Source organism: Hakea prostrata, chromosome 7, assembly GCF_041222555.1.
Source record: "Hakea prostrata isolate BN-2017 chromosome 7, UWA_Hpros_2, whole genome shotgun sequence".
NCBI lineage: Eukaryota > Viridiplantae > Streptophyta > Magnoliopsida > Proteales > Proteaceae > Hakea > Hakea prostrata.
The window spans coordinates 57789461-57816025 of NC_142606.1; the positions used below are offsets into that span (position 1 = coordinate 57789461).

A 26565-nucleotide genomic window follows, 5' to 3' on the forward strand; every position below is an offset into this window, starting at 1 on the left:
CAAATGTTTAGATTATTCTCAGGTGACAACTAGGATCCAAATCGAATTAAGCATCTTACAAGATCAAGTTCTACCTTCACAGTGAAAAGGTAAACAAAGTGTATTTACACAAACATCAAATTTGAGGATCAAAGGAGAACAACCTTCTCTGATCATCTTTTGGATTCAATAACCATCGGCAAAATAGCCATGCTGCCCCAACCACTGATGATAAGGAGAGCATCGCTAGAAACCAAAAATGTGAAAAATCATTTGCAATTATTGCTACTCCCAACATTACAAACTCTGCAAGGCTTGCCACTGAAATCTCTATCGTCGCAATTAGGTTTGCCTTGGAAGTTTGGATTCCAGTTTGAAGAATTTGAGCTCCAACAACATCGTACGCCATATGACCCAATCTTGACAATGCCTGCACCAGGAAAAAGACAGGACAGTTACGATTGGAAATTAAATCCACTCATGCTGTACAAGAGAACGGTGTGACGCGCATGCAATTGTACTTGGTGACAACATCACCTTTCTCAACCATGACATAGAAAAACTCCTAAGGAACTATCCTCATATAGCTTCTTCTTAACCTTGCAATGAATGAAGAGATAACATACCTTTTTGAGCTAAACACATTAATTTATCATCTCTTGCATCCATTGGTGTCTCTGTTATATAAATATTTAGTATGCAACATTTCTACGTGTTCCCCTTCCCTAAAGAAAAAGGATGCCAAAGGTGTACTTCTTGAAATAATTTAAATATAATTCAAGTAGTTTACATATTATTACCCACTGGCATACTTCCCTTTACATACAATTATTAGTTATTCCAACTACCACATTTGAGAAGCCACAAAAATTTCAAGTTACAAAACAAACAAAGCATGTTAACCAAAAACATTCACTTCTGAGCACAAAGTGAATAACGAATGCAAGAAAAACGAATGCAAAGAATGGCTGCCAAAAGTACATAACGTATGTCAAGCGGGTGTACTACTAGGTATGTGAATGGGAAGTAAGAACTAACACCCCCCCCCCCCCTCACATGCAGAGGGGTTTTAAGCACTCTACATATGAACAAAGGGAGGGGACACACAGAGGCGAGCATTGTGACCCATTATTGGATAAGGACCTACTCCGAAATCATATTATATTTCCATTTCAAAAGATGAGACCACAAAGTGGAGGTACTACCAGGTATATGAAGGAAATGGGGGTCCCACTTACAGCCAATGTAGGACCTACATGTAACAGTATTCTTTAGGAAATAGAATGAAAGTCAAACTCACAGATCATGGAAGCAACCACCCATTCCTTACAATATTTGGAAATACAAATTTTAATTGGTTCTAGACATAACCTTTGAAGATAATTTTCCAAAAGCATTTCAATCTCTTCCTCTTCTTCTGCAAGTCTAGCGGGGAAAAGAACTATACCATTAAAAACTGGATTATTTAACCAATTGATCCTAACGGTCACAAACAAAGGACAGGGAAACCATAAGTTCTTGAGATACCTTCAGCAATCTCCTTGTCTATAGGAACAGAGCACTCAATATCACCATTTCCTTTCCTAAGAGAGCAGCTTCTTCCCATGATACAAACGTATTTCATCCGAATCTTCTAGAAAATCAAGCAACATCTGTCTCAAAGCTCCATCCTGTGAACCCAATTCAACCTTCGAAAAAAAAAAGAAACAAGATCCAATCTACTCAAAACTAAGAATTTTAAAAGCAAATAGGTCTTTCAAAAAGAATAAATATATCATACCAAGGTTTGTTTACTGAGATGAAGTTGCTCTAGTACATCAGCTGTCAAACGATTTGGTAAAACTTCTAGTAATGTGGCAACCTGAAATCCAGCAACTTCTAGTAAGAGACACCAGACTTGAGAAACAGACATTAGAAGTAGCTTTAATTTCCAATCCAATATCTAGATTCAATTCAAATATATCCATACAAGAAAAAACTGAGGTTATTGAAAAGGGCCTTTGTAAGAAGATGGATATAAATTAGCTCCTCCTCAATCCTCAGCTCCTGACAGTAGAGTTCCAAGTGAAACCCTCCCACTGCACGGCTATGAGAATGTCCTGTGTTGGAGTTCATATGGCTGAGGTACGTGATGCGTAAGCTCCACAAGGAGAAGATGAAGACAGGCCAAGGAAGGGATTACAATGGTTGTGGAGACACACTGGAGAAGAAATTCCATCTATGCAGTTTCCTTGGTGGGAGGAAGAAGGTTCACCCAAGCACCACTACTGCTTCGTCATCAGCTTTCTTTGGCAACAGAAGAGCTCCTTAGTTGCAATGTTTGTGTAGCTTCAAAATTTTTGTATGTTTGAGATCTTAGTTTCTTATTTTCCAGAAACGATAGTCACTTTCCATTTACTATATTTGGTTGGATGGGAAATTAAAAGCATACAAATTAAAGCATTCATACCATATATATTATACTAGGGTATGATTTGTATTTATTCCAATTTTGGTAAGAAACAAGAAACTACACAAGCAAAGATTATGCTACACAACAAGTGAGGGCTTTGAGCTTCTTCTGCCAATGGCCTGAGACTATCTACATAACTTAACTACATAACCTGCTCAGCTTCTCAGCGACCCATATGATCTAAGACACACGACAACCGCGAGTCTGTGATGAACTGTCGTCCTTAGCATTTTGAGTCAGAGGATTGAGCAGGAACATCTATTCTTCTTTGTGGAGTCAACCAGCTGTTTTTCTGTGCCAAAGGAGACACTATGTTAGTATAGAAGACTAACTAGCATTCTGCATCTAGCCTCGTACCATTTATTTGCACATCAATATAGATGTCTAACTACAATTTTTCTTTTTTGGGGTTCCTAGAAATTTTTCTAGGGAATGCAGTAGGGATGAGACATGCCCCAAGGAAATGTTGCAGCCTACATGGTTTGGATGATGAAGGATTTCCATATGATCAAGTGTTTTTCAGTTATTTGATATGGTGAAAGGATATTCATGCACTGGGAACCTTACACTATTATATGTGGCAGACAGTGGTGGAGGCCTAAGAGATACTCGTGTGGTAAAAATAAAATAACAGACCATCATCATTACGATCTTCGGATACTAACAGTTCAATACCATTCAAAAGGGAACCACGCTGCTTATCCTAATACCTCAAGCAGATTAAAACTACCTATATGTGGCAGAATACAGGGACATTAATGACAAATTCCGACAGACAGATAATGGCGAGGGGTTTCTATCTGATGAGCAGTAAAGATAGGGTTACTTAGTAGAGAACAACCATAAGCTATCAAGATTATCTTCAAGTGTACTAGATGTCAATGAAGGAGACACAAATTCAATTGAACTTTAATAAAAACTTGACCTGTAAGGATTCACAATGGGAATTACACCCCACCCCACCCCCAAAAAAAAATTATCATTACAATCTTTCATTCTTTCAACTCCCAAATGATAGGGATATGCCAGGAAGGAAGCATTCCAATTATACTCCTTAAAATCCTATTGACAAAAAGAAAACACTGTACAAGTTTATCGATTAGGGAGGAGAGTTAACCACATGAGCTTTCTTCACAACTGGAACACCATTCAGGTTGTTCACTAGTCCTATGACATTTACTTTGAACTCATCTCACAATGAAACACCTCCAAAAATAAATTATGAACCTTGTTCTTCAACTGGAGTATTTCTCCAAGTCTTATTGATACTATTTGTTGCGTCTAGAACTTCTTCGAGGGCCGGATATTGAGATGATCACCTTAAGAGCTCTCCAGCCAAGTTGGAATAACTGGGATGCCTGCACACACAAAGAAAGCAAGAACGGTCCGGCCTAGTTTTGGCTGGGGAACTGCCTCCGATGCTCAAGTCAACCTAGGCAACAATAATGGTTCTTGAGAGAGTTCTCAAGAACGTAATGAGTAAGTACTCAGATGAAAGTTCTCGTACCTTTCTCCATGTAGGAGGTGGGTTTATATAGAGGTTACCTGGAGGCGGCGATTCCTTAAGCTTCGGATCGATAGTTGAGGAGTGAGTGGAGTAGTGGAATAACGGCTCCTTCTTTGTCGCACCTGATAGTGCCGTTATGCTGACTCACCTCACCAATTCTTGGAATAGATATGCTGAGTGTTTATGTGTAACTAACTCTTCTTGACTTGGTCAAGAGAGTCTTCTGAGAAATGCTTGAGTTGGATATATACTCTTCCCGAGTGAGGCATTCGAGACCTTTCTCCAAAGAAGAGATCAGACAACCCAAATTGGCACATCTGTCCCGAATGAAGCACTCGGGACCCTTCTCCAAGGAAGAGATCAGACAACCCAAACTGGCACATCTGTCCCAAATGAGGCACTTGGGACCCTTCTCCAAGGAAGAGATCAGACAACCCAAAGGGGTGCATCTATCCCAAGTGAGGCACTCGGGACCCTTTATGAGGGAAGAAATGCACCAGCCCGACGGAGGTGTATCTCTCCCAAGGGGGGGGGGACTCGGGACCTTAGTTCCCCACAACACTATTATTTTTTATCCTGAATATTGTCTAGACCTAGGAAGCCCCAAAAAAACTTTATTAATTGAGAAAGGGGTAAGGAGAGAAAGACTAGAAGGATATGAACAGATATTGGAAAACAGGTACAGTATCAGATAATTCTGGAACAGGGAAATAAAAGTACTTATTGTCATAAGTGGCGCAAGGCTTGCAGGATTACAATGAATATCACAAGATCCTGCAACCCTTATTGTGCATGCCCTTAATCCCTTCTACTCATGAAACATTTCTTGTGTGACGACTAGGGTTACACCTAGCGAACCTGCACTAGAGTCTGATCATGGTAGGGACAGGAGAAAGGCTAGAATAGTATAATCAGATTTGGCAAGAACCGCACCTGAAAAATATTTAGGTCTCTTACCTCATCTGCAGGAGTCATCAGCAGATTTCGGTCGACTTTCTGAAAGCCTTATACAAGCACAGAAAATAGTTCATGTAGTAATTTACTTTACTTTCCCAATTTGTCCAGTATAAATAATTTTTCTTCGGTTGACCAGTTATCTCACTTTTAATGGCACAAAGATCAGTTGACCTAGCTTTCTTTGATCAACTGTCTTTGCCTGTACAGAAAATCATGTTAGTTTACTATCCACTTTCAGTTGCTAAAGAACTGTATTCATGAATTTATTTCAGTCACTATCAAAGCAAGAAGAGTTTCAGTTGGTATATATTTCAATCACCTATGGCTACCTGGAAATGAAAAAAAAATCAATTTAAGTCCAAAAGAAGTAATTATTAATGCACTTATTGAGATTAGTAGCTATGCTTATAGAATTCAATTCACAGAGACCTCACAGACCACAAGGTAGATCAGATGGCACTATAGATCACACTATGTCAAAATCAAAGATAATGTGTTTTGTGAAGTTACCACCATTCTTGTCAGCTAATGGAGGACGAACAACAACATGCATCGTGATTACTCCACCCGAAATTTCTCCAATTGGTACTCTGCACTATGAAAGGGTCCCGATGTTTTCCAGTATCTTACATGCATTTATGAGCTTCAGATCACTTATCGTCCTGGGTGAATTTTCTTTGTCTGCCAAACCAAAGACATATATAGATGTCAGAAAACTAAACAGCCACGGAGAGATTAGTGAAAGAGAAGTTGAAGATCATATATTTCAACAGCTATTCAATATCATCTTAGTTAATCCAATAAAACAGGGGGCAAAAAAAGAGAAAAGAAAAAGGGAGGGGGAGGGGGGTGTGAAGAACCCATTACTTGGAAAGCAAGCACAATATGACGATCACAGGGTGAAGTGAAATCAATTCTACTTTTGCTGCTTCAGTTACAGCATTCTGAAGCAGCATTCCTGAATATGTAATGAAATCCAACAAATTATCCAAGTAACTTGTCACATAGAAATTGTTCACCAAAGAAAACCAATTGCTGATATTCTAAATCTATTTCACACATACATAGTCAAATAAAAAAAGATTAAAAAAACATAGAAATTGTTCACCAAATTGTTCAAATCCCCTTAAATACACATTGTTCACCCAATTGTTCAAATCCCCTCTAGATAACATTCACATAACATTTAACAAATAACAACATCCTCAAGCTACTCAGAATTTGCTGCAGTTCTCTTAGAATCTGTTGAAGAGTTTGAGTGCTCCGAAAGCTCTGAAAGCTGCAACTTATCAGCAATTTGGTCTAACCGTTGACACATATACCGCACATCACTCCTGTTTCGTGCAATTTTTCCATCAATTTTTGACAATCTTTCACTGACCTGCTGTTGAAAACCCACAAATTGAGCTTGAGTAATGTATGAGTCAACATTTTCAGCAGCCTGTGCTCCTACATCTGCAGCCTCTGCTCCTACATCTGCCACTTCTTCTCCACAACGAAAATTAGTGCCAGAAATTTTAGCAACATTCTTCTTTTTCTTCTTCCCGGCTGAACAATCCTCCCCTATAAGATCAACTCCAAAAGAAGTAACGATGCGTGTTAGGAGTTTACCGTACAAGAGAACACGATTGTGTACCATTTTTGCATACTGCATCATTCTAAGAATGATGTAAGGTAGGTTCAGAGGCGTCCTTGTATGAACACAATAGGTCACGTAAGCTTCAAATGAAGTCAGGCTTTCACGGTGACCACTGCGAGGGACAATATTGCGTTGCACAATGTATGCAATGGCGCGGGGAACAGTTTCAGCTGCTTGAGCTTGATGTGGCTGGTGTCACCCGTATATTTTACCATTATATCCCTGTATGTCGCATCCACATCAATCAACTGCTTAAACTTCTTCCTAGGCTCCCAGAAAACACAATGTCCTGCACTTGAGAGTTGAAGAATCTGACCTAGGATAGGAATATCGAACACAATTTTGACCCCTTTAAGTTTGGAGATGGCTGCAAAGGTTTCCTCCTTCTCTCAGAAACACATATTTGAATAAAAAACCTTGACTAGGTGCTCATAACAGTTGGTATTTAACTCAAGTATGCTCTCCCACCCAATCTCTCTGAATCTTGGTGATACACCTAAACCCTCGAAGGAAGGAATGTCTACATCCCTTCCTTCTTCTATAGCTTGGTTCTTTATCCATTTATAAACTCATTGGGCATCTTTCACATCCTCCCAGCCGGTACCCTAACAGGCATACCCGAGAGTGTGATCCACAGCCCGAAGATCAGGTATCAAGTAATCAACCTCCCACATATACAATAACATAATCATGAACAATAATAATCGATGTGCAACAGATAAACCAAAGATCCAAATAAGGAAAGAATACACCATGTATATGATCAGAGTACGAAAGATAATCAGAATGTCTAAATCAAGAAGTAAAGTGAGGCGGAATCCCACTCTACAACCAGCGGAAAAGTAGTTCTAAAAGAAAAGGAACAAGAAAAAATCTAATCCCAATAGCAGGTACAATAGGTAACTAAATTGTTCTCAATCTTATAGACAACGTCTCTATAAGTATAAATCTCATAAATGGCACAAGGGCACTTCCATTCTATGGTCGGACTAAGCATCGTACGGAGCATAACCACCCGCGGAATCTTCAGTGTAATTATCGTAACCGCAATCACCTTCCTGGAGATATGCCTCTTCTCCTTGTGCTTCTTCATACGAGCAGTCATGATACTCGAACCCTGTAGAATAATCTAACAAAACATTGTACAAAAGGAATGAGTTTCAAAGAAACTCAGTAAGGCAGTTAAACCGTAATAACATAAATGGCAGGATTTCAAAGCAAACATAAATGCAATATGGTATGAGACAAACAATGAATGTATGAATCTAACTCTATGTATGCTGGTCTCTATTGGCAGACATGCTTTAAGTCATAGCACCATACTTCTTTGGGAAGGTCTCATCACACAACGCCTTTTGGTAGTGGGTCCGGCATCCCTCGGGACATTCCATGGCTGGGGGTATAGGTCACCGCTCTCTCACATCACCATTGGTCTATGTACTGGCGCATGTCAGGCTACTTAGTTATATCAAGTCAGATCCAGATACGTCCATTCCTCACCCCTGGCGATCCTTTCCGGTACCCTTCACACTAGAGTCCTCATAGTCCCTGACTACGGACTCATCAACCCTATTGGTTATCCACATATGGTAAACGGGAAGCTCTCACGTCCTCTCACAGGTTGGTTACCGGTCTTAAGTGCCCGTGAGCCCAAGTCTAACCATATGCAACCCTACCGATAAATGGTTCCCACAATATGATTCCTGTCCTCTCACGGGTTGGTTACCGGTCTTGAGTGCCCATGAATCCCCATTGCTACCACGGGTCGTTCGGTCTCAATACCCCTCCGATTAGAGTCTGACATAACGGGACATCCTAGCCAAACACTACTAAACGGTCCTAAATATGTCATCCAACAGTTTAGGAAGGTGTCCAAAGGGCATCTCCGGAAACATCCCATAATATTCCCGTAGTAGTCCTAGGACAGAAGTGTCAAAGAGGACACCTCCCCTTTCCAAACCATACTTAAGCATACACAAACATCAATCCATAACCTCACATATATGGTAACTTCATATATGGAAAGAAATCAACAATAACATTCAACTTGTATAAAACTGGTAAGTAAATCATACATCAGTCTATTTAATATAAACAAGTAATGCTACTGATATCAAGACAGTACAACAGTAGTATAACATTGTAAGAATCTAATTAAGGAAATAAACTAACAAGATTCAAATATAGAAACTAAGATATATAATTTATGTTGTTAAGGAAGTAACCATCCTTACCTTTTATAACTTGCAAAGGAATCTTAAGAATTCAAGTAAGACCTTGACAAACTTGAGAAGAAGGTCCTAGACAAGTGTATACAACATATTAGGAAAGATCCCTAAAAGAAAAGATATCAAAACATCCAAACAGACCAAATCTGGAATTGCTGTACTCATTGGTCGATTGGATTGGTCTCTTGTCCTAGTCGACCAATCAGTCGACCAACAGAGACAGTGACCTACAAAATCAGAGTTTTAAGAATAAAGAACCGAATTTGGTGGTTCAAAAGAGTACTAAACAAGGGGTAAACTACATTGGTAGTATCCTAACATAAAGAGGACTTCAAAACATCAATCGAATCAAGTTTTAGAGTTACAAATTAGGAAATAAAAGTTACCATAATTAGATTAATCATGGTTCTTGAAGAATTAAAAATACAAATCATAGACACGAACAATAGGAGAATGAATCATTGATTTTGATAAAGATATCATAGAAGGCATACATAGGTCTTCAAGAAATAGATCTAAGAACCTGAATCTAAATAAGGAAACAAAACTTACCATAGATGTATCAGTCATGATACTTGAAGAAAGCATGGTATGATAGAGGAGAAACAACTAGAGATTGATAGATCATGGATCATGTAAGGAAAACACAGCGATTGACTACTAATATGGTCGGTAAAATAGATCTAAGAAGATCAGAATTTAAATCGAAGACAAACGAAGACAAGATCATGATTTAGAACATGATTCCTTCAAAAGCTTGCAATGATCATGATTACGGACATTGCTTTAGCCATTAATCCTTAGGAAGATCATGAGAGATAAGTTCAGAGATGTTTGCAACAGAGAATGCAGCATCTCCTCTTCTGTCTCAACTCAAAAAGGAAAGAAAACAATGATGAAGAAGAAGAAGAGAGTGTAAACATACCTTTTTGTATAAGAACACGAGTTTTGACGAAGATCCGCCAAGATAAACACCAAGAGTGCAAGGGAGATGACTTGCAGAGGTCTTTGGTTCATTCCAAAGAGTTTGGAGGCAAAAAATCGATTGGACTTAAATAAAGCAAGCAAGACCTAATTACCAAAGACAGAACCCATTGGTCGAGTGGATTGGTCGATGGTCCAAGTCGACCAATGAGTCGACCAATTAGTTCAGCAAGTTCAAAACAAGGAATTGAAGGCTCAGAACAAATCCAAACATAAAGGGGTTTTGCACACGCACCAAGTGACTTACCTAATAGGTAGAAATGCCTTCAAACCATGATAGAGAACACTCCAAGTCCATCAACTAATCCGATCTTCATCAAGATTCAGTTTCCATAAATAGCACATTGTTATCAACACTCATGGATTCAAAGCTAGACACCAAGTCCTCCACTGGGATGGCCCAAAGCTGACTTCTTGCTTTACTTCGAGTTGTCGGTCCTACAAACAACAGGGTTTTTCCAGGTCAAGGTTAGGGCTGGGTTTCACAGCATCTCTAAACCATGAGCACTCATCTTCTACAACTTGTTTTATCTTTCCCTTTCCCTTAGCCTTTGCCTTTGCCTTTCCCTTTTCCTGGGCAGCTTTTGGAGCCATGCTAGTAGATAATTGTAATTGTTGCATAGATCACAAAACATATTAGCTAAACAACATATTATGACAATGAAACTAAAGTATAACAAAACAAATAAAATTCTAAGGATGAGACAACATTAAAGAGAGAAGACAAGCATTCTAAGCATGAAAAGATTCAGTCCAAATATTAGTTGTTCAAAATGAACAAGACCTTAGTTGCACAGAGTAAATTGTTTTCTCTAGAATTGTCACATATTACATTCAAAATTAATTGACGATCATATCTCTAGTACTAGAAGTCTACAACAACATCCATCCTCATTATTCTTTGGAGAGAATGGGCAAGAATTGGCGAGTGCAGAGACTTCCTAAATTTGCTTAAAAACTTGGACAAAAAAAACCAGCTAATTCTTTGTGATACAGGATTTCAATGAAATTACAATTAACACGATACTCATGAATTGTTGGTAATACTGCATATATATCAATTCAATTTAATTTTCAGAGGAAAGATCCTTACCTGGATTCGCTTTCCTAAATAATGAAGTATTCGCAGCGGAAGTAAATCTGGATCCACGTTCTCATTCCACCACCAAAGCTGTACTGGGGAGATTCCACAATCACTAGGAAAAAGAATAATTTCCACAACCCAAATGTCGTGTGGAAAGGATGGGATAGTGATCTAAAGAAAAGGAAGTAAACCTCCAAAGGGTTTCTCCTTCCTGCATTTCTTGGAGAAAGGGAGAGAGATGGGAGTCGCCGTTTCTTGAAAACTTACGTAATGCAATCACTCTCTATTATGCGGTGGTTACCAAAATATATAACCCTATTTTGTAACCGCCCTAATAGTGAGTTTCCAAATTTTCCCTTGGGCATTTAATTTATTAATTATATTAATAAATTCCAACAGCTCCCACTTGTACAAGGGCAAGTGTTAATCTTTTAATGTGTCCCAGACACACATGTATATACTAGATATACATATATATATATATATATATATATATATATATATATATATATATATATATATATATATATATATATATATTGATCTCTTCACTATGTATCCCAGATACATAGATCACCTATGTCCCAGACACTAATATCCACAAGTCATACTGGAAAAATGGGTTGTGCGACCGGTGATATACATGCACGCGTGAGCCCCAAACTAGAAACCTTCCCAGAAGGCCAGAATGGCACACCACTCAAAGAAACATATCAAATAAGCATTAGTATAACACATTGTCCTAGGTTTATTCAAACTCACCAGACTAAAGGTATCTCGATCCCTCTGAGAGATCACCTTCTTGTCCTTAAAATGTTCACTATTGTAACACATACAGTTGGCGCCAGCCAACACTTTTAGGGTGCAGTTGAATCAAACCTTTCATTTCGCCCCAGACCATCACTACACTTAGGATTGACTCCTTTCCCGGTAGTGCCCCTTTAGGTCAAATCTATCATGACCATAGGTAACACCCCAAAGTAGCCACATCAACCCTTCGTTTCATGATGTCGTCGAAAATCACTAAGAACACTAATGGACCATAAGGTCCAAAACTCACACAATGAGAGGAGTAGGGATCCATCCTCTCATTTCCAATGATAGCTAAGCATACATAGTATGATATACGTGCTATGGGAGCATTCTATATACAATAGAACGTATGTCCATCTCAACACCATACAGGTCTTGGTCTAGTCGCAACCCTCTTGCGCCTAACCCGAGTTTCTTTATTGTCGCCACCCTGGCGCCACATAAAGTACTCGCACCTGGCTCCTATAGGCAACATGAATAGTGGGAACATTCATGTCGATTCTCTTCACAATAGAGAAACTCATCTTGATTCCAAATCAAGGCGACATCATGATTATGAATTGACCTACACAAAGTCATTCACAATCCATCTCATCTCTGCTCGCCTCCAAGGCACCACAGGCGAATGCTCGTGTGAGTGAGCCATTCTCTTGCCTATTGACATATCTTGTTTTATGCTAGAAAAACACAATCACATAGAAAGTGAATAAATGAAATGCTGGAATAAACTCATATTACTCATTAATAAGAAAGTATCAGTACAAAAGTAAGTCACAATCTACGCAAGCCCAAGGATTTTACATGAGAAATAAAAACATCATTGGCTTAGGTTTGGTAAGAGGGTCAGCTACCATCTGACTAATAGATATGTGCTTAAGTACAACATTCTTCCTTGATGTAATGTCTCTAACAAAGTGAAATCTCAACTATATATATTTGGTCTTCCCATGATACTTAGGGTCCTTGACATAACTAGAGCTGCTGTACTATCACAGTAGACAAAGGCAGCCTCTTTGGATGTCATCACAATCCCAGTTTGTCGAAGGAATCTCCTCAACCAAACAGCCTCTTGAACAGCAGCTAAGCATGCCACATACTCTGCTTCCATGGTCGAGAGGGATATACAAGTCTGCTTCTTGCTACACCACGAAATGGCCCCGCCATTCAGCAAGAAAGCATATCCAGAGGTTGATTTGCGCTCATCAATGTCTCCAGCCCAGTCGGCATCACTATAGCCAACTAAGCGCAAATCCAATCCTTTGTAACACAACATGTAGTTACTCATTCCTCTGAGATATCTCAATATCGTCTTGACTGCTTTCCAATGCTATATGCCTGGGTTTGATTGGTACTGTAAAATCCAGCTTTTACCTAACCTTGACCCGACCCGGACATTGTTGTGTTTGTAGGTCCGAAGACCCGAAGTGGTGATAGAAGGGACTTATGGGCCCTACTAGTTGATGACGTGGTGTCAGAACTCTAGTCTATGGACATTGATGATGCTGCTCCTTCCTTAAGCACATTATCAGTGTTAAGTTAGAATCTGCGCAATGATGAAGAGTGAGACAGTTGAAATATCAAACGGACTCCTGTGCACAATCTGAAGGTACTCCCTAAAACTAGACCTCTTGAGTGAACTGTAGGAGAAATCCCCATGCAATTTGACCTTGTATAGCCCTCCAAGTCCACACCTAAAGTTGCTGAACTATTCTGAAAAATTCTGCAAAAACATGAATTGGTCGATACTATCGACCCAATGTATCGACCAACAGTGTTGCTGAACCCAGGTTTAAAGATTCTCTGGAATATTCTTCACTCTATTTATTTATTCCTCAAGACTGAAGCCCTATTCCAACGATTGCAACATCTGAGAATGTGGAAAGGCCTCTCAAGAACTCCTCCTTGGTAATGGTGAAGCATCTTCCCCATTAATCATTGCCAACCACTCACTTCCACTCTCTTGCTCTACTCTCAAGGTATGACTCTCTCTCCTAGTCACTTTCTCACTCATCTTTTCTCTTATTTTACTGTTGGGACCATAGCCAAGGTGTTGCAACCTTGTAAACACCTTGCCATGAGTCTTCTATACCTTATACATCGATGTTTTCCCCGATATTGCTATGATTTATTTACTTCATGATCATTAACTATGCATTTCCATGATTTATTGCTCACCAACTTGCTTTATTTACCAAAACTGAGATGAAGCCTATGATTAACCTAATCTATACCTTGTATATGATTTCAATCTTGCTCCTAAGTGATTCCCTACCTAATCCACTATGTTTTTCCCCAATTTGCATTAAGATGTAGCCAATGCCATGATTATCAACTCTTGACCTTGATATGCCAATTTGGGGATTTCTAAATGGACCATTGGATTATGTTAATTCCTTGATAATTAGTGTCTCTATATTGTGCTTAGACTGTTCCCCAAGTTTCGTATCGATCCGAGACCCGGAAGACCAAATTTGGGCCAAAACCCAAAAAGCCAGCTTGTTGTCCGAGATTCTTTTGGTCGATGCTTGTTGGTCGATACTATCGACCCAATGTATCGACCAACAGAATTGCTGTTAGCAACTTTTGCCTAGTTTTGATTCATTCAATCCCCAATTGTTCTGATTTCTTCACTAACCCTTCATATATGCTTGTTTAGGGTTTAAGACTATTTGGGCCACTTGCTTGTGATCTTGGACCATCATCTTCCCCAATTCAAGGTAAGGATAGTTATTGACATAATTACATAGGATGTGAAATTTTGACTTGGTGTTCCTAACCTAATGAACATAGTCTCTATCTCATATTCTTATCATGTTAGACTTGTTACATATGTCTTTCAACAGTAGCTTTGTGTTTAATTAGTTTTATTTCAATGTCTTATTATGTTTATCAATTTCAATATATGATGAATTATGTTAATGTCATGAATCGAATGTTTACTATGATGTTGTATCTTGTGAATTGATATGATAAACTTGGGCATGTGATTGCTTAAGTATAACTTGGGATTGAGGAGTACCCTACTGGTGCTTCTATCCTTGGACATCGGAGGGAATAGTATGGGATGTTCTCCGAAGATGTCCATCGACGCTTTCCCGGGTTATTGGATGACATACATAGGACTTGTCTAGTGGCGTTTGGCTAGGATGTCCCTATCATATCAGACCCGAATCAGAAGGGCATTGAGACCAAACAACCCGTGGTAGTAGTGTAGATTTGTGGGCACTCAAGACTGGTACCACCCCGTGAGAGGACATAAATTGCATTGCGGTTACCCGAAAGGGGCCATTTATTGGTAGGGTTGCAAATGGCTAGACTTGGGCTCACGGACACTCAAGACTGGTGAAATGATCCATGAGAGGGACGTGAGAGCTCCCCGTCTACTATTTGTGGATGACCAATAGGGTTGATGAGTCCAGTGAGTAATATCAGTGACTCTAGAGTGAAGGATACAGGAAAGGATCCCGAGAGGGGAGGAATGGACGTATCTGGAACTGACATGACATGATTAAGTAGATGACTTGCATTGGGCTAGGCTTTACCTTGACATGCACCAATACTTGGACCAAATGGTGATGTGAGAGAGTGGTGACCGAAACCCCAACCATGGATTTGTCCGAGAGGGATGCAAGACCCAATTTCCCCCGGTGTTGAGTGACTGAGACTACCTAAAGAATTATGGTGCTACGGCTTAAAGCATGTCTACCCTAGATGACCAGCATACATAGAGTTAGAATCATATCACATCATATGTCTCATATCATCTGCATCATTTTATGATTATCTTGTGGCTTATGAGTTGTGGAATAACTACCTTGCTGAGTTCTTTGAACTCATTCCTTTTCTGTTGCAATATTTGCTAGACTACTCTATAGGTGATTAATCTGATGGTATGTTCCCTGAGGCAGACCCAAATACCTCATACTACTATCCGGAGGCTAGCTACAATGAAGACTTCGGTGACGGTACCGAAGCAGATCCTTCGGGGTATCAGGGTTAGCCCTTGGATAGTTTGGGAGCAGCCATGTTGGATCTCTATGGTCTTCACTTTTGAAGACAATTTATTTATTGTGGAGGAGACTTATGCGTAGCTGTCCACCCCCTTCTTTTGTGACAGTTAAACTTGAAAGAATTGTAATAACTTTAAATTTATTTTCATAACTTGGGATTTGTAATTTACAAGTTTTGACCTCACTTTCCGCTTGATTGAAGGAGTGGATTCCGCCCACTGCCTTCTTAACTTATCTGATAAGATATTTACTTCAGCACTCTGATTATCTTTGGTATCTCATTTCCGAATTCTATTATTATCAATTGTTAGTTTAATATTGATTGTTCATAATTGTGTTATCGTCGATTTGGATGATGTGGTCCTTGGACTATGGATCTTCGGGGCTGTGGATCACATCCCGGGTATGCCAAATAGGGTACCAGCTAGGTGGATGTGACAAGTACCGACTAACCAAACCCACTGCATAACAAATATCCGGCCTAGTACACATCATAGCGTACATAAGGCTACCCACTGCACTGGAATATGGAACTCTTTCCTTCTTGGTTTTCTCCTCTAGAGTCTTAGGACCCATATCAAGGCTCAAATGCAAACCCTTCTCCACTGGAGTATCAATTGGTTTGCAGTTGTGCATCTGGTATCTTGTAAAGACATTGTCAATATAGGTCTCATGAGATAAACCCAGTAATCTCTTTTGCCTATTTCTGACAATCTTGACACCAAGCACATAGCTTGCTTCACCCATGTCCTTCATATCAAATACAAAGGACAACCATTTCTTAATGGTTTCCAATAGCTCCTTGCTATTGCTAGCCATAAGTATGTCATCTACGTACAGTGTCAGAAGACATAATTACCATCAAATCTCTTGGTGTAAACACGGTGGTCTTCCTCAAGCATGGAAAACCCTTTTTCCATCATAGCTTGGTGGAAGCACACATTCCACTATCTAGATGCTTGCTTTAAGCCGTATATGGACTTCTTAAGCTTGCACACTTTGCGCTCAAGTCCATTAGCTTCAAAGCCTTGAGGTTGATCCATATAGATTCTTCCTCAAGTTCTCCATTAAGAAAAGCATTTTTTACATCCATCTGATAAAGCTCCAAGTCCAACTGAGCAACAATGGCTAGAATGAGGCGAATTGAGGCAAACCTAACCACAAGGGAAAAAGTTTTCTCATAATCAACGCCTTCTCATTGGGTGTAGCCCTTAGCCACTAAACGAGCCTTGTATCTCTCAATAGATCCATCCGCCTTTCTCTTGATCTTGAGAACCCACTTGTTTCCAATTGCCTTTCGGCCCGGCGGCAAGTCAACCAAGTCCCATACATGATTAACTTTCATCGACTCCAACTCTTCCTCTATTGCTTTCAACCATTCCTTTGAGCTTGACCCCACAAGAGCTTCTTGCACGCTCTTCGGTTCATGCTCATCGACTGAAGTCATCTCACAGTCGATCTCTTCAGGAGTTACCATGTAGGCTTCATCCTCTATGTCGAGACGTCGACTAGGAACTTGCCCGCGCCCACTATGGCGCAAGTGCATGTCAGATTGCTCACCCTCTGAGGTAGCTATCACATATGTACTCCCACTCCCACTAGGATCTTTTGGATGAACCCCAGGTTCATTATCCAGAATCTGAATCCCTGGAGTGACAAGACCACTATCTTGTATTTCAAAGAATTCCGATGATTCTTTGTTAACTCCTGAAAGAGATGGAAAATCATTCTCCAAGAATGTTGCATCCCTAGACTCAAGTTCCGTTCTCCTCTCAATCTCATCTAGTCCAATGAAGACATGGCCCTTTGAGGGTTTAGAATATCTCACAAAGATACACTTTCTTCCTCTGGGTCCAAGCTTTCCATATTGGTGAGAAGTAGAGTGAACATATGCTACACATCCCCATGCGCGCAAGTAACTCAAATCTGGCTTCCTTCCGGTCCACAACTCATATGGTGTGGAAGGAACCGAATTGGTTGGAACTCTGTTGAGGATATAGGCCGCAGTCAGCAAAGCATCTCCCTAATAAGAGATGGGTAGATTTGCCTATGCCATCATGGATTTCACCATGTCTAGCAAGGTTCTATTCCTCCTCTCAATAACCCCATTTTGCTGTGGAGTCCCTAGAATAGTAAGTTGTCTAGATATCCCCTTTTCATCACATAACCCTTTGAACATATCGGAGAGATACTCTCTACCTCTATTTGTTCTAAGAGTTTTAATCCTTTTATCTAACTGATTCTCAACTAAGCTCATGAATTTCTTAAAACATTTCAGAGCTTCTGACTTATGAGAAATTAAATAAATGTGACCATACCGTGTATAGTCATCTATGAATTTGATGAAATAAGACTGTCATTTTCTAGTATGCACATTCATGGGTCCACACACATCTGAATGGATAAGTTCTAAAGGAATAGAGGCTCTCAAAGCCTTTTTAAATGGTTTTCTAGTTGCTTTTCCTGCTAGACATGACTCATAGGTTGGCAAATCAGATAGTGAACCTTGGCCTAAGAGACCTTCTCTTGCCAACCCGTTCATCCTATCTAAGCCAATATGTCCTAGTCTAGCATGCCACAAATTAGAATCAATACACACAATATTTTGGCAAACAAAAGCACTACTAGAATTAAATGAATAATCAATTGTATCCAATATAATGAAAACATTATTAAGAAAACCATAACCATAAACTGTATCATCTAGATACAAAACCAAAGAATTATTTTCAAATACAACTCTAAAACCATGTCTTAAAAGATAAATAACAGAAACAAGATTTCGCAGAATGTCTGGAGCATACAACACATCATGGAGTAACAGCGTCTGGCCACCTCACAAAACTAATTTGCATGTGCCTATGCCATGAACCTCCATGCTTGAGTTGTTCCCCATCGTTATTCTTTTGCTTCCTCTTGGAATACAATGGTATTCCACGAAACTCGAGCGTTCCCTTGTTATGTGTTCTGTCGCGCCTGAATCAACAATCCACAAAGGATTTAATTCAGTAAGCATAGTAGAACTTGTTACATAACAAGATGAGGTATAACACACAATACATACTTCTTGCTCAGTGCAATCACGAGCAAAATGACCAGGCTTTCGGCACTTGAAGCAAATCAAAGCTGATTTCTTCTTGCCAGCACTAGTGTCACATCCACCCTAAGGGTACCCTATCTGGATTACCCGGTGGAGTGATCCACAACCCAAAAGATCAAGTTTAGGAACGATCATCTCCATTTAGCACAATAATTTAATCAAAAGCAAGAACAAATCAAAATTTTCAAATAACTTAATAATAAAAGTCAAGGAAGAATCTCAGAAGAATCACAAAGAGCATCAGAGTGTGGAAAGATACTAATAAAATAATTAATCAAAATGTGAAATGAGGCGGAAACCCCTTTCTACAATAACAACGGAAGGTAGATCGAGATAAGGTGGAGGTTACAACCAGTTCTTAAAAGAAGGGAAAGGAAAGGTAAACAACTAAATTACAGTTTCTTCTAACTTATACATTGTTTCCTAAAATAACAAAATCATAAGAAACTAAGCCAGGCCGCATCTGCTCCTAACAAAATCAGTCTCGGACTGCTAATCTTTATCAACGTGTTCACCACCACCAGTGTGGTACGAGTCACCAACTTGGTCTTTAGAGTGTTGACCGTCACAATCAACAGTAGTAGTACCTGCAGGAAAGTCTAACAAAATATGTTGCAAAAAAGAGTGAGTTCAAAAGAACTTAGCAAGGCAGTCATTCCATAAAACATAAGCCATATGATACAAGCCATAACATGATGCAATATGATATGAAAGACATGATGCAAGTATGGTTCTAACTCTATGAATGCTGGTCTTTAGGGTAGACATGCTTTAAGTCATAGCACCATACTCCTTTGGGTAGGTCTCAATCACTCAAGCCGGTGGGAATTGGGTCCTGAAACCTTTCGGACAACGTTGGCTGGGGTTTCGGTCACCGCTCTCTCACATCACCATTTGGTCTAAGTATTGGTGCATGTCAAGGTAAAGCCTAGCCCAATGCAAGTCGTTTACTCAGTCATATCACGTCAGAGATACGTCCATTGCTCGCCCCCGGCGATCCTTTCCGGTATCCTTCACACTACAGTCAGCGTAATCCCGGATTATGGACTCATCAACCCTATTGGTCATCCACAAATAGTAAACGGGAAGCTCTCACGTCCTCTCACGGATTGGTTACCGGTCTCGAGCGCCCGTGAGCCCAAGTCTAGCTATTTGCAACCCTACCAATAAATGGCCTCTTTCAGGTATCCGCAGTATGGTTTATGTCCTCTCACGGGGTGGTTACCGGTCTTGAGCGCCCATCAAGCCATACCCTACCACGGGTCGTTCGGTCTCAATGCCCTTCATATTCGGGTCTGATACGACAGGGACATCCTAGCCAAACAACTAGACAATCCTATGTATGTCATCCAATAACCCGGGAAAGTGTCGATGGGCACCTTCGGAGAACATCCCATACTATTCCCTCCGATACCCAATGACAGAAGCGTCAATAGGACACTCCCCTATCCCAAGTTATACCTAGGCAACCACATACCCAAATCCATCATATCTTATACATTTGATACATCATAATGATAAAAGTTAAATCATAACATCAAACTGATTCATCATATGTACAAGTACAAGAATGATAACTCATTATAACAAGAGAGTATGAAATCGCATTACTACAGTTCTAAAACATGTATAGCAATCCTATAATATTCAAAAGCAATTAAGAGACTATGTTCACTAAGTATAAACACCAAAACATAAGTTCATAGCCTATGTGTTTATGGAGATAACCATCCTTACCTTAATCAAGTCGAAAACTAATCCCAAAGATCACTTAGAATAGCCCAAAAGTCAGTGTTGGTACCCTAGACAACATACAAGTAACATCAGAGAAGAAAACAATCGAATCAGAGGTCAAACGAAGCAATTCGGCCAAGTACAGGGATGTTACCATCTCTTGGTTGACTGTCAGTCGACCAGTCGACCAAGACTTGTTAACAATGGGCAGAATTGAAGATTTGGTCCAAAACTGACCTTCCGGTGCTCCGATCGACACGAAACTTGTAGAGCATGATTATAACAATATGAGGACACTACACACCAAATTTCATGACGATCCAACGGTCCAATTGAAAATCCCCAATTTGAAGCCCTATGTTCTATATGCTAAATATCAAGAATTGAATTGGAATTGATTGTATTTGCAAGGAATGATGGGGAATCAATTAAAGAAATGATAAGAACTAATTTAGAATCATGAATTCATAGTAAATCAGACCTAGCATACATCTACACATTAGTTTTGAGTCAAAGAATAGATTGAAATGAAAGGAATCATGGAATTGCAATGTAAGTAATCATAATGGAAGTATATCATAGCAAGAATGAAGTGAGATTGATGGAAATGAAAGGGAAGCTCATGGCCAAATGTTTGCAAGGTTGCAGCACTTCAGCCATGGTCCCAAGAGTAGTAATTAATAGGAGATTGAGTAGATTAGAAGAACAATAAGAGGAATCACACCTTGAGTTGATGATTGAGGTGGAAAACTAATGATTGGAGTCAAAGATCTTCACAAACACCAAGGGGAGCCCAAGAGAGTGTCACTTTTCGTTCTCTAGAGTGCCAATGATCAGGGTAGACCCTCATTCACGAGTTTCAAAAAGGTAGGGTCAAAATGGTAAAGATTTTTGTGATTTTCGAATTCCATTACTGCTGGTCGATTGGCTGGTTGACTGGCCACTCAACCAGGCAGTCGACCAAGACATGAACAGCAACTTCGGATAGGGATTCGGATGGCTATATTGGGTCAAATTGAGTGAGGTTTTCTCCTACAAGTCAATCAAGAAGTCTAGTTTCCAGAAATACTTTTGGATTGAGCATAGGAGTTTATTAGGTGCTTCAACTAATTCAATCTTCTTCGATGCGCAGACAGGATTGGCCAGACATAGTTCAGCAACTTCGGATAGGGATTCGGAAGGCTATACAAGGTCAAATTGAGTGGGGTTTTCTTCTACAAGTCCATCAAGAAGTATAGTTTCGGGAAATACTTTCGGATCGAGCGTGGTAGTTCATTATGTCCACCAAATAAGCTTGCCTTCTTCAGGCTGGAGATTCAAAACTAACACTAACAATGCTCTCAAGTGAGGGGCATCATCAACAATGTCCAAGGGCTTGGGCTCCAACACCAAATCATTAATCAAAAGGGTCCACAAGTCTCTATTTCCCCCACTTTGGGTCAAACACCATGTCTTCCATAAAGAGGGCCCACAAGGACAACTTCCATCATTTCGGGACATTTATCTACACTAAGGGAAAGATCGGACATGATTTCCTAAGGCTCTCAAGGTAATAACATTGAAATCAAGGTCCAACTTCAGGGTCTAACATCAAACAAGTCTTTCTTCACCCAAAACAAATAGGGTGCCCCGGGCTAGCTTTGGGCTAGATTTCACAACTAGTCCCCCTAGAACGCTTGGGGCCACTCTTGTTTTTGTTGCCACCCTTGTTACTTTGCTTGGACTGTTGAGGTTGAGCTTTCTCTCTCTTGCGCTTGAAGCCTGCACCCTTACTAGTGCTAGCTTCAGCAGCAAATACATCAGTTTGAGGGGCATCGGCCAACATCCAATCCTCATCAAGCTTAAGGTGCTTGGCAGCTTGACCAAAAGTCTTGACCTCATCAGCATGAGTCAAGAAGATCTTCATATGCTCCCAAGTCTTTGGCAATGACCTGATGACTGCAGAGACTTGCTCCTCATCAGTCTTCTGGCGCCCACATGCGCTCAACTCACTAATCATGTTAGACATGATGGTTATATGCTGCCTCATGGTGTGACCCTGACGCATCTTATAACCGTCAAAGGTGAGTCCGAGTCGGCGGCCTCTTGTGGTGGAAGTCCCTCCATACTGGAACTTCACAGCCTCCCACAAAGATTTTGCAGTCCTATGCTTCTCATAACGAAGCATCAGGTCATCCCTCATGGAGCTCAGGATTGTAATCCTGGCTACCCGATCTTTCCTCTTCCAAGCATTGTAGGTATTAAGGTCCCCGCAATGCTATGCAGTGGTACCTTCCTCAGGTGGGTTCATGGTCTGGTTTATGGTCTCCAGCATATCCTGCTCTTCCAGGAGATATTGCACCTTTCGGTGCCAGAGGTCATAATTCCTCTCATTTAGCTTATCTCCTTTAGTGAGGTCAGCAACTATGCTCTTTGTAGCAGTCATTTATTCTGGATTTATTACATACAAGAATGAATTCAATAAATCTAGCATAAAACACAACCCATGCAACAAGAAATCACACTAGCATAGTCAACCTATGGGATAAGCACTTAAACCAAAAGAGATGCTAAAAAACATTCAATCAAATTCTCATGCAAACGCACATAGACTATACACTAGTTTCATTCTGTGCAAGAAACATGATTGATAAACCCATAGATAAAAAACAGTTTTATTAAAATAAAACATGCAATCATGTTAATACTATGAGGTGATTCACACAGAACACTTCTACCTCATTAGCTCCCACTTGGCCCCCATTAGGCCCTCAATGCTCAAACATCACATAGATTGTGAGCCATTGATATCCAGTAAATAGAAACACATTCAAAATTGGACAAAAAAAACAATTTTTTTTTTTATTTTTTCATGAACGAATTTTTTTTTCAAAAAACGGTAAAAACACGTTTTTTCACCCAAAAAAAAATATCATCCAAAAACACAAAAAAAAATCCAAGAATAAATTTTAAACAAAATTAATTATCATGGATAATCAATTCATGCAAAAAATCATAAGGGAAATTTACAAAGATCCTCCCATTTGGATCCGAACCCAAAACATAAGGGTTTCCAAAAACCCTATCAATATGGATAATCAATTCATGCAAAAAATCATAAGGGAAATTTACAAGGATCCTCCCATTCGGATCCAAACCCAAAACATAAGGATTTCCAAAAACAACTTAACAATTCTCCCATGGGTTTCGTATTAAACCCTGGATTATCAATTCATGAAAAAAATCATAAGTGATTTACAAGGACCCTCCCATTCGGATCCGAACCCAAAACATATGGGTTTTCAAAAACCCTAACAATTCTCCCATGGGTTTCGTATTAAACCCTTGATCCTCCCATTGGATCCATACAATTAAATTAAACAATGGGGAGGAACAAAGAACCGTGGGAACCAATGGCTCTGATGCCAATGTTGGTAATACTGCATATATATCAATTCAATTTAATTGACAGGGGAAAGATCCTTACCTGGATTCGCTTTCCTAAATAATGAAGTATTCGCAGTGGAAGTAAATGTGGATCCACGTTCTCGTTCCACCACCAAAGCTTTACCGGGGAGATTCCACAATCACTAGGAAAAGGAATAATTTCCACAACCCAAATGCCGTGTGGAAAGGATGGGATAGTGATCTAAAGAAAAGGAAGTAAACCTCCAAAGGGTTTCTCCTTCCTGCGTTTCTTGGAGAAAGGGAGAGAGATGGGAGATGTCGTTTCTTGAAAACTTACGTAATGCAATCACTCTCAATTATGCGGTGATTACCAAAATATATAACCCTATTTTGTAACCGCCCTAATAGTGAGTTTCCAAATTTGCCCTTGGGCATTTAATTTATTAATTATATTAATAAATTCCAACAGAATAGAACAAGGAACCTCGATAAGACTGCTGATTCAGCAAGCCTAAGACCCAATAGACTACATATTTAGCAAGTGACAACAAGAAAAATGTTACAGAAATTAGTGATCATCAAGTTTTGGTCAGCTTTTCTTAAAATCCTGCAAAACACCTTCTCGGACTACAATAAGGTTGTAACAAACTGCAATAGACTGGGTCTCCAAGGAACAAATTGTTATGCTACTCATGCACAAGTGTTCTTCACATAGTTTTAGAAAGGAAATGTACCACTAACCAGACCTATCAAACAACTAAGCCAGGGGTAAACTTGTTCAAGAATTACAATAAATAGATAAGGAAATTGCACCCATTAAACCCACTTGAATAAAGAGACAAATGAAAACCCAGATACACAAGGTCACACTTCAATAAACACGGTCACCCTTCAAAATAGCAGTGAGCAAAAATTAAAACGAACCATTCTCTCTACAGGAGTTACCAATTGAAAGGAGAACCATTAAGCCACACATACCCAAATGCATAAATTTTATGCAGTACACGGAATCAACAAAATTAAACTCCTCCACAACCCCACAAAAAGGTAAAACAAGAAATACTAAAAGAAACTTGATCAGAGAACTGAATCAAAGATCAAAGAACTTGATCAGAGAACTGAATCAAAGATCAGAGAGGATCACGTACACCAAAACCAACAGAGCAAGAGTATAGCGAACTCAAGATCCAAGCAGCAAAAAGCTTGATTTTTAACAGAATATAATTTACACATCTTCAATCTCACAAGGAAATTCTTAGATCAACAATCTACCAAAGCAAACCCAGTTTCTCCCTGACATCAAATCCCCTAAAAACAATAAAAACGATGTAAAAATACCGCCAATCAACTGACCTGCTAATCCTAAAATCAAAACTACAATCATAAAACAAAACCCAGAAAAAGAAAAAGATGAAAACAAGAGCGACTACGCTAATTGAAAATGCATTATTGGATGAACAGAATGCAACAATTATCACATACCTAATGGTTAAGAACAGAACTCATCCAAACTCCAAAACCAGCGTGAGATGGAACAGAGATAGCAAATTTTACATAAAGTGATGCAGAACAATAACAAACAAACATCCAGAAGGCTAAGACGAAATGCTACCTCTTAACTGAACAAATTATCTGAAGAGAGATAGAGAAGAATAACGAAGTAAGAACCGCGAGGAAAGATGGAAGTGTTGTTGTGGGTTTATCACTTACCAGCGGTTAAGAATTTGAGGGATTTTGAGGGTTTCTTCTTTTTCAAAACCTTAAGAGTAGAACGTTGGAACCTTATCTCAAACTTGGGCTTCTTTCTTCTTCTTCTTCTTCTATTAGGCTTCAAGATACTTCTTCTGCTTCGATTAAAAACTGAGAAATGATCTGCGACTGAAGCTGCTACTTGTTGCTTCACAAGCTATACTTTTTCTGCTTCGTTCGAAAACTGGGAAATGATCTGCGACTGAAGCTGCTGCTTGTTGCTTCAAGGTACTTCATCTTCGTCTTCTCCTCTTCAAGCTTTTAGGTTTGGTGCTTTTGATTTTGAAATGAACTGCGAGCTTTTCAATTCGGCTCCATTTTGATTTTGAAAACGTATTTCAGATTTTGAAATCGTATATACAAAATGAATTGGAGTATCAATTGAAATGCCCAACTCGAACCGTTGGTTTATGCTGGACCGAACCGGCAGAAGGAACAGACACTTTATCACTTGTTTTGAGTTTTTTAATAATATAATCAATCCAGCTGTCCGATCTTGACGGTCCTGCGCCATTAACCCTAGCAAAATCCATAAAAGAGCCCTTAACCTTAACATTGTTTGTTCTCAAAATTCGATGTGGCACAATTTTACTTTTTTTTTTAGGGGGCGCCGGGGAAAGAGGGGGGGAGGGGGTGTTTGAATTGCACAATTGTATATCAATAATTGATTTTTTGGTTACCAAAAAACAAACGATGGTGATCTTCCTACTCTTTTAATCACATCCATCAGATCCTACAATCGATACATATCCCTTTCCAAACACAAAAATCCAGATGAAACTAATTATTCAGGTTTGGGTGGCCAAAATTTGAAAGTTCCTACAAGTCACATGCATCAGGCCAAAAGTGGTATGTTAAAGCGGTTAAAGATCCAACTTCCCTAGGGAGGTCTTGGGTTCGCACCCACTCGGCGGTATTAATATAAAAAAGCTCCCTTGAGGA

General features: G+C 39.6%; 1 long non-coding RNA gene across 2 annotated transcripts; it reads right to left on the minus strand.

Moving 5' to 3' along the window:
* On the minus strand, nt 1-25930 carry LOC149011472 (uncharacterized). Of its 2 annotated transcripts, XR_016174536.1 has the most exons (6): nt 25585-25930; nt 5406-5576; nt 1760-1840; nt 1507-1667; nt 1351-1404; nt 1-409 (listed from the first exon to the last, which is right to left on the minus strand). It is a non-coding gene; the product is annotated as an uncharacterized LOC149011472 (long non-coding RNA). The 2 variants fall into 2 exon arrangements; XR_016174535.1 differs by lacking the exon at nt 1351-1404.
* Between the last annotated feature and the right edge of the window lie 635 nt (nt 25931-26565).